Raw genomic sequence first — 12,087 nt, forward strand, 5'->3', positions numbered from 1 at the left:
TGGCTCAGTTTTATTGTGGGGTTGTAGTAGAGACTCCTTGCCTCACCACCGCCTCCCTGTAGGTTTTTGGACGGTGCCGTGTCTGCTTTTGGCATCTTTGTTGTGGAGCGTTTTTTGGTGGCGTTTCCGTCGTGTTGTCTATTGCGTTCTGTGGAGCGTCTGTCTGCACGTGTGCACAGTTGGCTGAGAGCTGCTCTGCCCGGAGGTTTGGAGTCTGGGGTGGATGCACTGAGCTGTAGGAGTCCACGGTTAATCTGTGGACGTGTTAAATTGTGTAGGCAAAGGCTGTGCAGTCATCTGGGAAGGAGTAGCCGTGGGCAGTGGGGGGGACAGTCCCTTCCCCAGTGTTTTAGGGACGCAATTAGAGCTTCTGATGGGATTCCTGAATAGAAAGCAGACCTGTGGAATGGTCAAGCTGTAGATGAGCTCCTGGGTGACTTGTTGAATAACGTGATTTCAGATGCAGAGGGACAACTTGGCACAAAAAAGCCACGGAAGAGGCGAGCAGAGCGCCGTCAGCAGGAGGCTTTTAAGTGCACCATCAGAATTGGAGCGAAATTCCACTTGACGTTGCTGCTGTCGGTCTTGGCTTTCACTGGTTTCCCCACGGCTCCCTAATGTTCGGGAGTTCAGAGTGGGCATTTTTTTTCCCCAAGGAGAGGCTATGCTTAAAAATGAGTTTGTTTCCTCAAAGAAGTGCAAGTCCGTTTGTGTAACCCGAGCCTAGTCAGGTTGTGTTTTACGGGCGGTAGCTGAACCTCTTTGTGGTCAACAGCGTGGCAGTCCAAAGCAAGGGCGGGCAGGCGGGCGAGCGGCCCAGGTAAGGGAGGGGGAGGCGGGCCCGTCCGCGGGCAGGCTGTGCTTCCGGGCAGCGTCCGAGCGGGTGCCTTTGTTTTTGCAGGTGCCGCAGACGAGCTCGGAGGAGCGAAGCCGCACGCCGACCAGCAGCAGCCGAGAAGGTGAGGCGGCGGTGGGAGTTGAGGAGCCCAGTGTCGCGTGGTGACTCGGTTCAGCGTTTCTTTCTTATTTTGCAGGCCCCTTTTGGGCCCTTTGGGCTTGGAGGAGCGTTTTCGGTGAGCTGGGGTAGGGGCTCAGAAGAGCATGGGGCTGGGGGCTCACTCCAAGCGCTACGGTTCTTTTGTTTCTCGCTGTCTTAGGCGTCACGAGCGATGCGGGTTTCTGACTGCGCCCGAGGCACCACACGTTGAGCGGAACGCCGTGGATCTTAGCAGGAGGTGGGTGCTGCGGAAGGGGTCGGCGTTCACCCCGCGATACTGTGTGCTGGCACGGCTCGGTGAGCGTGTGTTTTCTCGTGTTACTGTAGATGTTGAAGAGGAACCCGGCGATGTGGGGAGATCCCTGTTAGCGCACGTGGCGTTTTCTCTGTTGAAGACGGATTCGGTCCCTTGGCCCTCTTAAAGATAAGTGGAGGCAAGGGGGCTGGGAAGAGGCTGGGAATCGCAGGGAGGGGGGTAAAGTTCTGATAAGGGAAAGGGCCGTCCAGGAAAAGTCCCCTGTGGGTGGGTAAAGGGCCCAGGGAATTTACAGTGCGATACCAGCATGTGCCGGGCAGGGCAGCTCCAGCCTCTGTGTGTGGTGTTGTGTAGCTTGGGAAGCCTGCCTTGCGCCTGTCAGACGATCCTGGGGTCTCGTTGTGCTCGAGGGGCCCAAGAGGCATCTCGGGTGCCATCCTGGGATCTGGAATGCTGGTCCTAATTGGCATAGTGCCAATCGGGTGCTGGATTCTTGTATCAGCAGCAGAAAGCGTGGATGGTTCTTGCATTTTGGGTGTTTCTGGTCAGTTGTGATTTATGGTGTCATTCTGGGCTGCATCAGCAGCTCTGCTCTCTACCCGTCCAGTGTAAGGGACTGGCACTTCAAGATGTTGGGAAGAAGTTCTTAGGTCGTGCCGCCGTCTCTGTGTGTTTGCGCCAGTGCTGCTGTCTTGTAAGGGGCCGTGACGTTTGGCTCCTTTTTTTTCTGGGATTGTGATAGAGGCTCCTCGCCTTACTAATTGGGTGTAATAATTGGGTGCTGGTTTTCTTGTATCAGCAGACGAAAGTGTGGACGGTTCTTGTGCCTTGGAAGTCGCTGGTCAGTTGTGCTTTCTGGTATCGCTGAGGGCTGCGTCGGCAGCTCTGCTCTCTACCTATCCAGTCTCAGGGACTGGCACTTCAAGATGCTGGGAAGAAGTTATTAGTTCTTGCAGCAGCTTCTTGTGTTTGCGCTGTCTCTGTGTGTTTGCGCCAGTGCCGCCGTCTCACAAGGGGCCAAGACGATTGGCTCAGTTTTATTGTGGGGTTGTAGTAGAGACTCCTTGCCTCACCACCGCCTCCCTGTAGGTTTTTGGACGGTGCCGTGTCTGCTTTTGGCATCTTTGTTGTGGAGCGTTTTTTGGTGGCGTTTCCGTCGTGTTGTCTATTGCGTTCTGTGGAGCGTCTGTCTGCACGTGTGCACAGTTGGCTGAGAGCTGCTCTGCCCGGAGGTTTGGAGTCTGGGGTGGATGCACTGAGCTGTAGGAGTCCACGGTTAATCTGTGGACGTGTTAAATTGTGTAGGCAAAGGCTGTGCAGTCATCTGGGAAGGAGTAGCCGTGGGCAGTGGGGGGGACAGTCCCTTCCCCAGTGTTTTAGGGACGCAATTAGAGCTTCTGATGGGATTCCTGAATAGAAAGCAGACCTGTGGAATGGTCAAGCTGTAGATGAGCTCCTGGGTGACTTGTTGAATAACGTGATTTCAGATGCAGAGGGACAACTTGGCACAAAAAAGCCACGGAAGAGGCGAGCAGAGCGCCGTCAGCAGGAGGCTTTTAAGTGCACCATCAGAATTGGAGCGAAATTCCACTTGACGTTGCTGCTGTCGGTCTTGGCTTTCACTGGTTTCCCCACGGCTCCCTAATGTTCGGGAGTTCAGAGTGGGCATTTTTTTTCCCCAAGGAGAGGCTATGCTTAAAAATGAGTTTGTTTCCTCAAAGAAGTGCAAGTCCGTTTGTGTAACCCGAGCCTAGTCAGGTTGTGTTTTACGGGCGGTAGCTGAACCTCTTTGTGGTCAACAGTGTGGCAGTCCAAAGCAAGGGCGGGCAGGCGGGCGAGCGGCCCAGGTAAGGGAGGGGGAGGCGGGCCCGTCCGCGGGCAGGCTGTGCTTCCGGGCAGCGTCCGAGCGGGTGCCTTTGTTTTTGCAGGTGCCGCAGACGAGCTCGGAGGAGCGAAGCCGCATGCCGACCAGCAGCAGCCGAGAAGGTGAGGCGGCGGTGAGAGTTGAGGAGCCCAGTGTCGCGTGGTGACTCGGTTCAGCGTTTCTTTCTTATTTTGCAGGCCCCTTTTGGGCCCTTTGGGCTTGGAGGAGCGTTTTCGGTGAGCTGGGGTAGGGGCTCAGAAGAGCATGGGGCTGGGGGCTCACTCCAAGCGCTACGGTTCTTTTGTTTCTCGCTGTCTTAGGCGTCACGAGCGATGCGGGTTTCTGACTGCGCCCGAGGCACCACACGCTGAGCGGAACGCCGTGGAACTTAGCAGGAGGTGGGTGCTGCGGAAGGGGTCGGCGTTCACCCCGCCATACTGTGTGCTGGCACGGCTCGGTGAGCGTGTGTTTTCTCGTGTTACTGTAGATGTTGAAGAGGAACCCGGCGATGTGGGGAGATCCCTGTTAGCGCACGTGGCGTTTTCTCTGTTGAAGATGGATTCGGTCCCTTGGCCCTCTTAAAGATAAGTGGAGGCAAGGGGGCTGGGAAGAGGCTGGGAATCGCAGGGAGGGGGGTAAAGTTCTGATAAGGGAAAGGGCCGTCCAGGAAAAGTCCCCTGTGGGTGGGTAAAGGGCCCAGGGAATTTACAGTGCGATACCAGCATGTGCCGGGCAGGGCAGCTCCAGCCTCTGTGTGTGGTGTTGTGTAGCTTGGGAAGCCTGCCTTGCGCCTGTCAGACGATCCTGGGGTCTCGTTGTGCTCGAGGGGCCCAAGAGGCATCTCGGGTGCCATCCTGGGATCTGGAATGCTGGTCCTAATTGGCATAGTGCCAATCGGGTGCTGGATTCTTGTATCAGCAGCAGAAAGCGTGGATGGTTCTTGCATTTTGGGTGTTTCTGGTCAGTTGTGATTTATGGTGTCATTCTGGGCTGCATCAGCAGCTCTGCTCTCTACCTGTCCAGTGTAAGGGACTGGCACTTCAAGATGTTGGGAAGAAGTTCTTAGGTCGTGCCGCCGTCTCTGTGTGTTTGCGCCAGTGCTGCTGTCTTGTAAGGGGCCGTGACGTTTGGCTCCTTTTTTTTCTGGGATTGTGATAGAGGCTCCTCGCCTTACTAATTGGGTGTAATAATTGGGTGCTGGTTTTCTTGTATCAGCAGACGAAAGTGTGGATGGTTCTTGTGCCTTGGAAGTCGCTGGTCAGTTGTGTTTTCTGGTATCGCTGAGGGCTGCGTCGGCAGCTCTGCTCTCTACCTATCCAGTCTCAGGGACTGGCACTTCAAGATGCTGGGAAGAAGTTATTAGTTCTTGCAGCAGCTTCTTGTGTTTGAGCTGTCTCTGTGTGTTTGCGCCAGTGCCGCCGTCTCACAAGGGGCCAAGACGATTGGCTCAGTTTTATTGTGGGGTTGTAGTAGAGACTCCTTGCCTCACCACTGCCTCCCTGTAGGTTTTTGGACGGTGCCGTGTCTGCTTTTGGCGTCTTTGTTGTGGAGCGTTTTTTGGTGGCGTTTCCGTCGTGTTGTCTATTGCGTTCTGTGGAGCGTCTGTCTGCACGTGCGCACAGTTGGCTGAGAGCTGCTCTGCCCGGAGGTTTGGAGTCTGGGGTGGATGCACTCCGCTGTAGGAGTCCACGGTTAATCTGTGGACGTGTTAAATTGTGTAGGCAGAGGCTGTGCAGTCATCTGGGAAGGAGTAGCCGTGGGCAGTGGGGGGGACAGTCCCTTCCCCAGTGTTTTAGGGACGCAATTAGAGCTTCTGATGGGATTCCTGAATAGAAAGCAGACCTGTGGAATGGTCAAGCTGTAGATGAGCTCCTGGGTGACTTGTTGAATAACGTGATTTCAGATGCAGAGGGACAACTTGGCACGAAAAAGCCACGGAAGAGGCGAGCAGAGCGCCGTCAGCAGGAGGCTTTTAAGTGCACCATCAGAATTGGAGCGAAATTCCACTTGACGTTGCTGCTGTCGGTCTTGGCTTTCACTGGTTTCCCCACGGCTCCCTAATGTTCGGGAGTTCAGAGTGGGCATTTTTTTTCCCCAAGGAGAGGCTATGCTTAAAAATGAGTTTGTTTCCTCAAAGAAGTGCAAGTCCGTTTGTGTAACCCGAGCCTAGTCAGGTTGTGTTTTACGGGCGGTAGCTGAACCTCTTTGTGGTCAACAGTGTGGCAGTCCAAAGCAAGGGCGGGCAGGCGGGCGAGCGGCCCAGGTAAGGGAGGGGGAGGCGGGCCCGTCCGCGGGCAGGCTGTGCTTCCGGGCAGCGTCCGAGCGGGTGCCTTTGTTTTTGCAGGTGCCGCAGACGAGCTCGGAGGAGCGAAGCCGCATGCCGACCAGCAGCAGCCGAGAAGGTGAGGCGGCGGTGAGAGTTGAGGAGCCCAGTGTCGCGTGGTGACTCGGTTCAGCGTTTCTTTCTTATTTTGCAGGCCCCTTTTGGGCCCTTTGGGCTTGGAGGAGCGTTTTCGGTGAGCTGGGGTAGGGGCTCAGAAGAGCATGGGGCTGGGGGCTCACTCCAAGCGCTACGGTTCTTTTGTTTCTCGCTGTCTTAGGCGTCACGAGCGATGCGGGTTTCTGACTGCGCCCGAGGCACCACACGCTGAGCGGAACGCCGTGGAACTTAGCAGGAGGTGGGTGCTGCGGAAGGGGTCGGCGTTCACCCCGCCATACTGTGTGCTGGCACGGCTCGGTGAGCGTGTGTTTTCTCGTGTTACTGTAGATGTTGAAGAGGAACCCGGCGATGTGGGGAGATCCCTGTTAGCGCACGTGGCGTTTTCTCTGTTGAAGATGGATTCGGTCCCTTGGCCCTCTTAAAGATAAGTGGAGGCAAGGGGGCTGGGAAGAGGCTGGGAATCGCAGGGAGGGGGGTAAAGTTCTGATAAGGGAAAGGGCCGTCCAGGAAAAGTCCCCTGTGGGTGGGTAAAGGGCCCAGGGAATTTACAGTGCGATACCAGCATGTGCCGGGCAGGGCAGCTCCAGCCTCTGTGTGTGGTGTTGTGTAGCTTGGGAAGCCTGCCTTGCGCCTGTCAGACGATCCTGGGGTCTCGTTGTGCTCGAGGGGCCCAAGAGGCATCTCGGGTGCCATCCTGGGATCTGGAATGCTGGTCCTAATTGGCATAGTGCCAATCGGGTGCTGGATTCTTGTATCAGCAGCAGAAAGCGTGGATGGTTCTTGCATTTTGGGTGTTTCTGGTCAGTTGTGATTTATGGTGTCATTCTGGGCTGCATCAGCAGCTCTGCTCTCTACCTGTCCAGTGTAAGGGACTGGCACTTCAAGATGTTGGGAAGAAGTTCTTAGGTCGTGCCGCCGTCTCTGTGTGTTTGCGCCAGTGCTGCTGTCTTGTAAGGGGCCGTGACGTTTGGCTCCTTTTTTTTCTGGGATTGTGATAGAGGCTCCTCGCCTTACTAATTGGGTGTAATAATTGGGTGCTGGTTTTCTTGTATCAGCAGACGAAAGTGTGGATGGTTCTTGTGCCTTGGAAGTCGCTGGTCAGTTGTGTTTTCTGGTATCGCTGAGGGCTGCGTCGGCAGCTCTGCTCTCTACCTATCCAGTCTCAGGGACTGGCACTTCAAGATGCTGGGAAGAAGTTATTAGTTCTTGCAGCAGCTTCTTGTGTTTGAGCTGTCTCTGTGTGTTTGCGCCAGTGCCGCCGTCTCACAAGGGGCCAAGACGATTGGCTCAGTTTTATTGTGGGGTTGTAGTAGAGACTCCTTGCCTCACCACTGCCTCCCTGTAGGTTTTTGGACGGTGCCGTGTCTGCTTTTGGCGTCTTTGTTGTGGAGCGTTTTTTGGTGGCGTTTCCGTCGTGTTGTCTATTGCGTTCTGTGGAGCGTCTGTCTGCACGTGCGCACAGTTGGCTGAGAGCTGCTCTGCCCGGAGGTTTGGAGTCTGGGGTGGATGCACTCCGCTGTAGGAGTCCACGGTTAATCTGTGGACGTGTTAAATTGTGTAGGCAGAGGCTGTGCAGTCATCTGGGAAGGAGTAGCCGTGGGCAGTGGGGGGGACAGTCCCTTCCCCAGTGTTTCAGGGACGCAATTAGAGCTTCTGATGGGATTCCTGAATAGAAAGCAGACCTGTGGAATGGTCAAGCTGTAGATGAGCTCCTGGGTGACTTGTTGAATAACGTGACTTCAGATGCAGAGGGACAACTTGGCACGAAAAAGCCATGGAAGAGGCGAGCAGAGCGCCGTCAGCAGGAGGCTTTTAAGTGCACCATCAGAATTGGAGCGAAATTCCACTTGACGTTGCTGCTGTCGGTCTTGGCTTTCACTGGTTTCCCCACGGCTCCCTAATGTTCGGGAGTTCAGAGTGGGCATTTTTTTTCCCCAAGGAGAGGCTATGCTTAAAAATGAGTTTGTTTCCTCAAAGAAGTGCAAGTCCGTTTGTGTAACCCGAGCCTAGTCAGGTTGTGTTTTACGGGCGGTAGCTGAACCTCTTTGTGGTCAACAGCATGGCAGTCCAAAGCAAGGGCGGGCAGGCGGGCGAGCGGCCCAGGTAAGGGAGGGGGAGGCGGGCCCGTCCGCGGGCAGGCTGTGCTTCCGGGCAGCGTCCGAGCGGGTGCCTTTGTTTTTGCAGGTGCCGCAGACGAGCTCGGAGGAGCGAAGCCGCACGCCGACCAGCAGCAGCCGAGAAGGTGAGGCGGCGGTGGGAGTTGAGGAGCCCAGTGTCGCGTGGTGACTCGGTTCAGCGTTTCTTTCTTATTTTGCAGGCCCCTTTTGGGCCCTTTGGGCTTGGAGGAGCGTTTTCGGTGAGCTGGGGTAGGGGCTCAGAAGAGCATGGGGCTGGGGACTCACTCCAAGCGCTACGGTTCTTTTGTTTCTCGCTGACTTAGGCGTCACGAGCGATGCGGGTTTCTGACTGCGCCCGAGGCACCACACGCTGAGAGGAACGCCGTGGAACTTAGCAGGAGGTGGGTGCTGCGGAAGGGGTTGGCGTTCACCCCGCCATACTGTGTGCTGGCACGGCTCGGTGAGCGTGTGTTTTCTCGTGTTACTGTAGATGTTGAAGAGGAACCCGGCGATGCGGGGAGATGCCCGTTAGCGCACGTGGTGTTATGCTCTGTCGAAGATGGATTCGGTCCCTGGGCCGTCTGAAAGCTAAGTGGAGACACGAGGGCTGGGAAGGGGCTGGGAATCGCAGGGAGGGTGTTCAAGTTCTCATAGGGGAAAGAGCCATCCAGGAACAGTCCCCTTTGGGCGGTGAAAAGACCCTGGGGACTTTGCAGAGCGATGGCAGGGTGTGCCGGGCAGGGCAGCTCCAGCCTGTGTCTGTTGTCGTGTAGTTCGGGAAGCCTGCCTTGCGCCTGTCAGACGATGCTGGGGTCTCGTTGTGCTCGAGGGGCACGACAGGCATCTCGGGTGCCATCCCGGGATCTGGAATGCCGGTGCCGATTGGCGCAGCGCCAATTGGGTGCTGGTTTTCTTGTATCAGCAGCCGAAAGCGTGGACGGTTCTTGTGCCTTGGATGTCGCTGGTCAGTTGTGTTTATGGTGTAGTTCTGGGCTGCATCGGCAGCTCTGCTCTCTACCCATCCAGTCTCAGGGACTGGCACTTCTTCCCAGCATCTTGAAGTTTTTGAGTCTTGCAGCAGCTTCTTGTGCTTGCGCTGTCCCTGCGTGTTTGCGCCAGTGCCATTCATAAGGTGCCGTGACGTTGGGCTCCTTTTTATTCCGGGGTTGCAGTAGAGGCTGCTCGCCTCACTGCTGCCTCTGTGCCGGTTCTTCTGATCGATGTGGGGTCTGGTCTTGGAGTTGTTCTTGTTGTTGAGCATTTTTGGTGCTGTTGTAGTGATGTTGTCTGTAACGTGCTGTGGAACTTTGGTCTGCACGTGTGCGTGTTTGGCTCGGAGCTGCTCTGCCCGGAGCTGCAGAGTCAGGGGTGGGCGGACTGAGCTCTAGGCATCCGTGGTTAATTTGTTCATATATACTAAACTGTGTATGCAGAGGTTGTTGCCATCATCTGGAATGGAGTTGCCATGGGTAGGAGGGCGGGCAGTCTCTTCACTGGTGTTTTACCGTTCACAGCCAAGAGCATTGGTGACTAATGTTTTCTGTAGCGTGCTGTTTTTTCACTGAGCATGTTAACAATTTCTTTTTTCTTTTTAGGCGACCGCATTGTTAATATGACTGAAAACAGTATCTCCAACTGCACAAAGCGAAGACCTGTCTGAGGTCCGTGGAAAGGATCCGCTGAGAATCACGAAGACCCCAGACTCAGCTATTGCTATTGGACCGAATCGTTGCTTTACCATGCGGGCGACGGAACCCGACGCACCGATGCGATGTTCGCAGAGTTCACGTTGTTGTCGGCCGGGGCTGGCTTTATACCAAAGCTGCCCTGTCCAAGTGCCTAGCAACAATGTGATTGTTTGTAACATGTGCCGTGCAATAACGTGATATGCTGCGTGTACTGTCCACGCGCGTGCCCGGCGCTTGCTCGTTCATTGTTACCACCTCATGGGGCTCCTTTGGTTTCTTTTGTCTCTGGCTTCACCTCTCAGCCCGACCGAGTTCATACCTGTGCAATTGTAATGCCGAAGGGCAATGCAAGATAGAAGGGTTTTTTCTGCCGTGGGTAAGCATCCGCCCCGCTTTTCAGCGTCAAGCAAAGGAGCGCGGTTTGTTGTTTCCTTTTAAACGCGGCAGTTGGAAGCCGCGCGGGCAAAGGGTGGGGTGGTCCCGGCAGGGCGGCGAGAAGGCGAGTGAGGATGCAGAGCGGGCCAATCGGATCGCTCGGGAGGGCTGGAGGGGCGGAGCGCTGCTAGACCGGGAGAGTGGCAGTTGATGTGCGTAGGCAGCCAATCAGGTTGCCGGAGGGGCGGGCGTCTTCAATTTAGGCTGTTCAGGTAAGAAAGTTTGTCCTTCCTACAAGGGACCCGTCATTGGTAGGACAGAGAGAGGCTTTTAAGTGCACCATCAGAATTTGAGCGAAATTCCACTTGACGTTGCTGCTGTCGGTCTTGGCTTTCATTGGTTTCCCCACGGCTCCCTAGTGTACGGGAGCTCAGAGTGGGCATTTTTTTTCCCCAAGGAGAGGCTCTGCTTAAAATGAGTCAAAGAAGTGCAAGTCCGTTTGTGTAACCCAAGCCTAGTCAGGTTGTGTTTTACGGGCGTTAGCTGAACCTCTTTGTGGTCAACAGCGTGGCAGTCCAAAGCAAGGGCGGGCAGGCGGGCGAGCGGCCCAGGTAAGGGAGGGGGAGGCGGGCCCGTCCGCGGGCAGGCTGTGCTTCCGGGCAGCGTCCGAGCGGGTGCCTTTGTTTTTGCAGGTGCCGCAGACGAGCTCGGAGGAGCGAAGCCGCACGCCGACCAGCAGCAGCCGAGAAGGTGAGGCGGCGGTGGGAGTTGAGGAGCCCAGTGTCGCGTGGTGACTCGGTTCAGCGTTTCCTTCTTGTTTTGCAGGCTCCTTTTTGGCCCTTTGCACTTGGAGGAGCGTTTGCGGTGAGCCGGGGTAGGGGCGAGGAGGAGCGTGGGGCAGGGGACTCGTTCCAAGCGCTACGGTTCTTTTGTTTCTCGCTGTCGTAGGCGTCACGAGCGATGCGGGTTTCTGACTGCGCCCGAGGCACCACACGCTGAGCGGAACGCCGTGGAACTTAGCAGGAGGTGGGTGCTGCGGAAGGGGTCGGCGTTCACCCCGCCATACTGTGTGCTGGCACGGCTCGGTGAGCGTGTGTTTTCTCGTGTTACTGTAGATGTTGAAGAGGAAGCCGGCGATGCGGGGAGATGCCCGTTAGCGCACGTGGTGTTATGCTCTGTCGAAGATGGATTCGGTCCCTGGGCCGTCTGAAAGCTAAGTGGAGACACGAGGGCTGGGAAGGGGCTGGGAATCGCAGGGAGGGTGTTCAAGTTCCCATAGGGGGAAGAGCCATCCAGGAACAGTCCCCTTTGGGCGGTGAAAAGACCCTGGGGACTTTGCAGAGCGATGGCAGGGTGTGCCGGGCAGGGCAGCTCCAGCCTGTGTCTGTTGTCGTGTAGTTCGGGAAGCCTGCCTTGCGCCTGTCAGACGATGCTGGGGTCTCGTTGTGCTCGAGGGGCACGACAGGCATCTCGGGTGCCATCCCGGGATCTGGAATGCCGGTGCCGATTGGCGCAGCGCCAATTGGGTGCTGGTTTTCTTGTATCAGCAGCCGAAAGCGTGGACGGTTCTTGTGCCTTGGATGTCGCTGGTCAGTTGTGTTTATGGTGTAGTTCTGGGCTGCATCGGCAGCTCTGCTCTCTACCCATCCAGTCTCAGGGACTGGCACTTCTTCCCAGCATCTTGAAGTTTTTGAGTCTTGCAGCAGCTTCTTGTGCTTGCGCTGTCCCTGCGTGTTTGCGCCAGTGCCATTCATAAGGGGCCGTGACGTTGGGCTCCTTTTTATTCCGGGGTTGCAGTAGAGGCTGCTCGCCTCACTGCTGCCTCTGTGCCGGTTCTTCTGATCGATGTGGGGTCTGGTCTTGGAGTTGTTCTTGTTGTTGAGCATTTTTGGTGCTGTTGTAGTGATGTTGTCTGTAACGTGCTGTGGAACTTTGGTCTGCACGTGTGCGTGTTTGGCTCGGAGCTGCTCTGCCCGGAGCTGCAGAGTCAGGGGTGGGCGGACTGAGCTCTAGGCATCCGTGGTTAATTTGTTCATATATACTAAACTGTGTATGCAGAGGTTGTTGCCATCATCTGGAATGGAGTTGCCATGGGTAGGAGGGCGGGCAGTCTCTTCACTGGTGTTTTACCGTTCACAGCCAAGAGCACTGGTGACTAATGTTTTCTGTAGCGTGCTGTTTTTTCACTGAGCATGTTAACAATTTCTTTTTTCTTTTTAGGCGACCGCATTGTTAATATGACTGAAAACAGTATCTCCAACTGCACAAAGCGAAGACCTGTCTGAGGTCCGTGGAAAGGATCCGCTGAGAATCACGAAGACCCCAGACTCAGCTATTGCTGTTGGACCGA

The sequence above is a fragment of the Patagioenas fasciata genome, chromosome 13 (assembly GCF_037038585.1).
Source record: "Patagioenas fasciata isolate bPatFas1 chromosome 13, bPatFas1.hap1, whole genome shotgun sequence".
NCBI lineage: Eukaryota > Metazoa > Chordata > Aves > Columbiformes > Columbidae > Patagioenas > Patagioenas fasciata.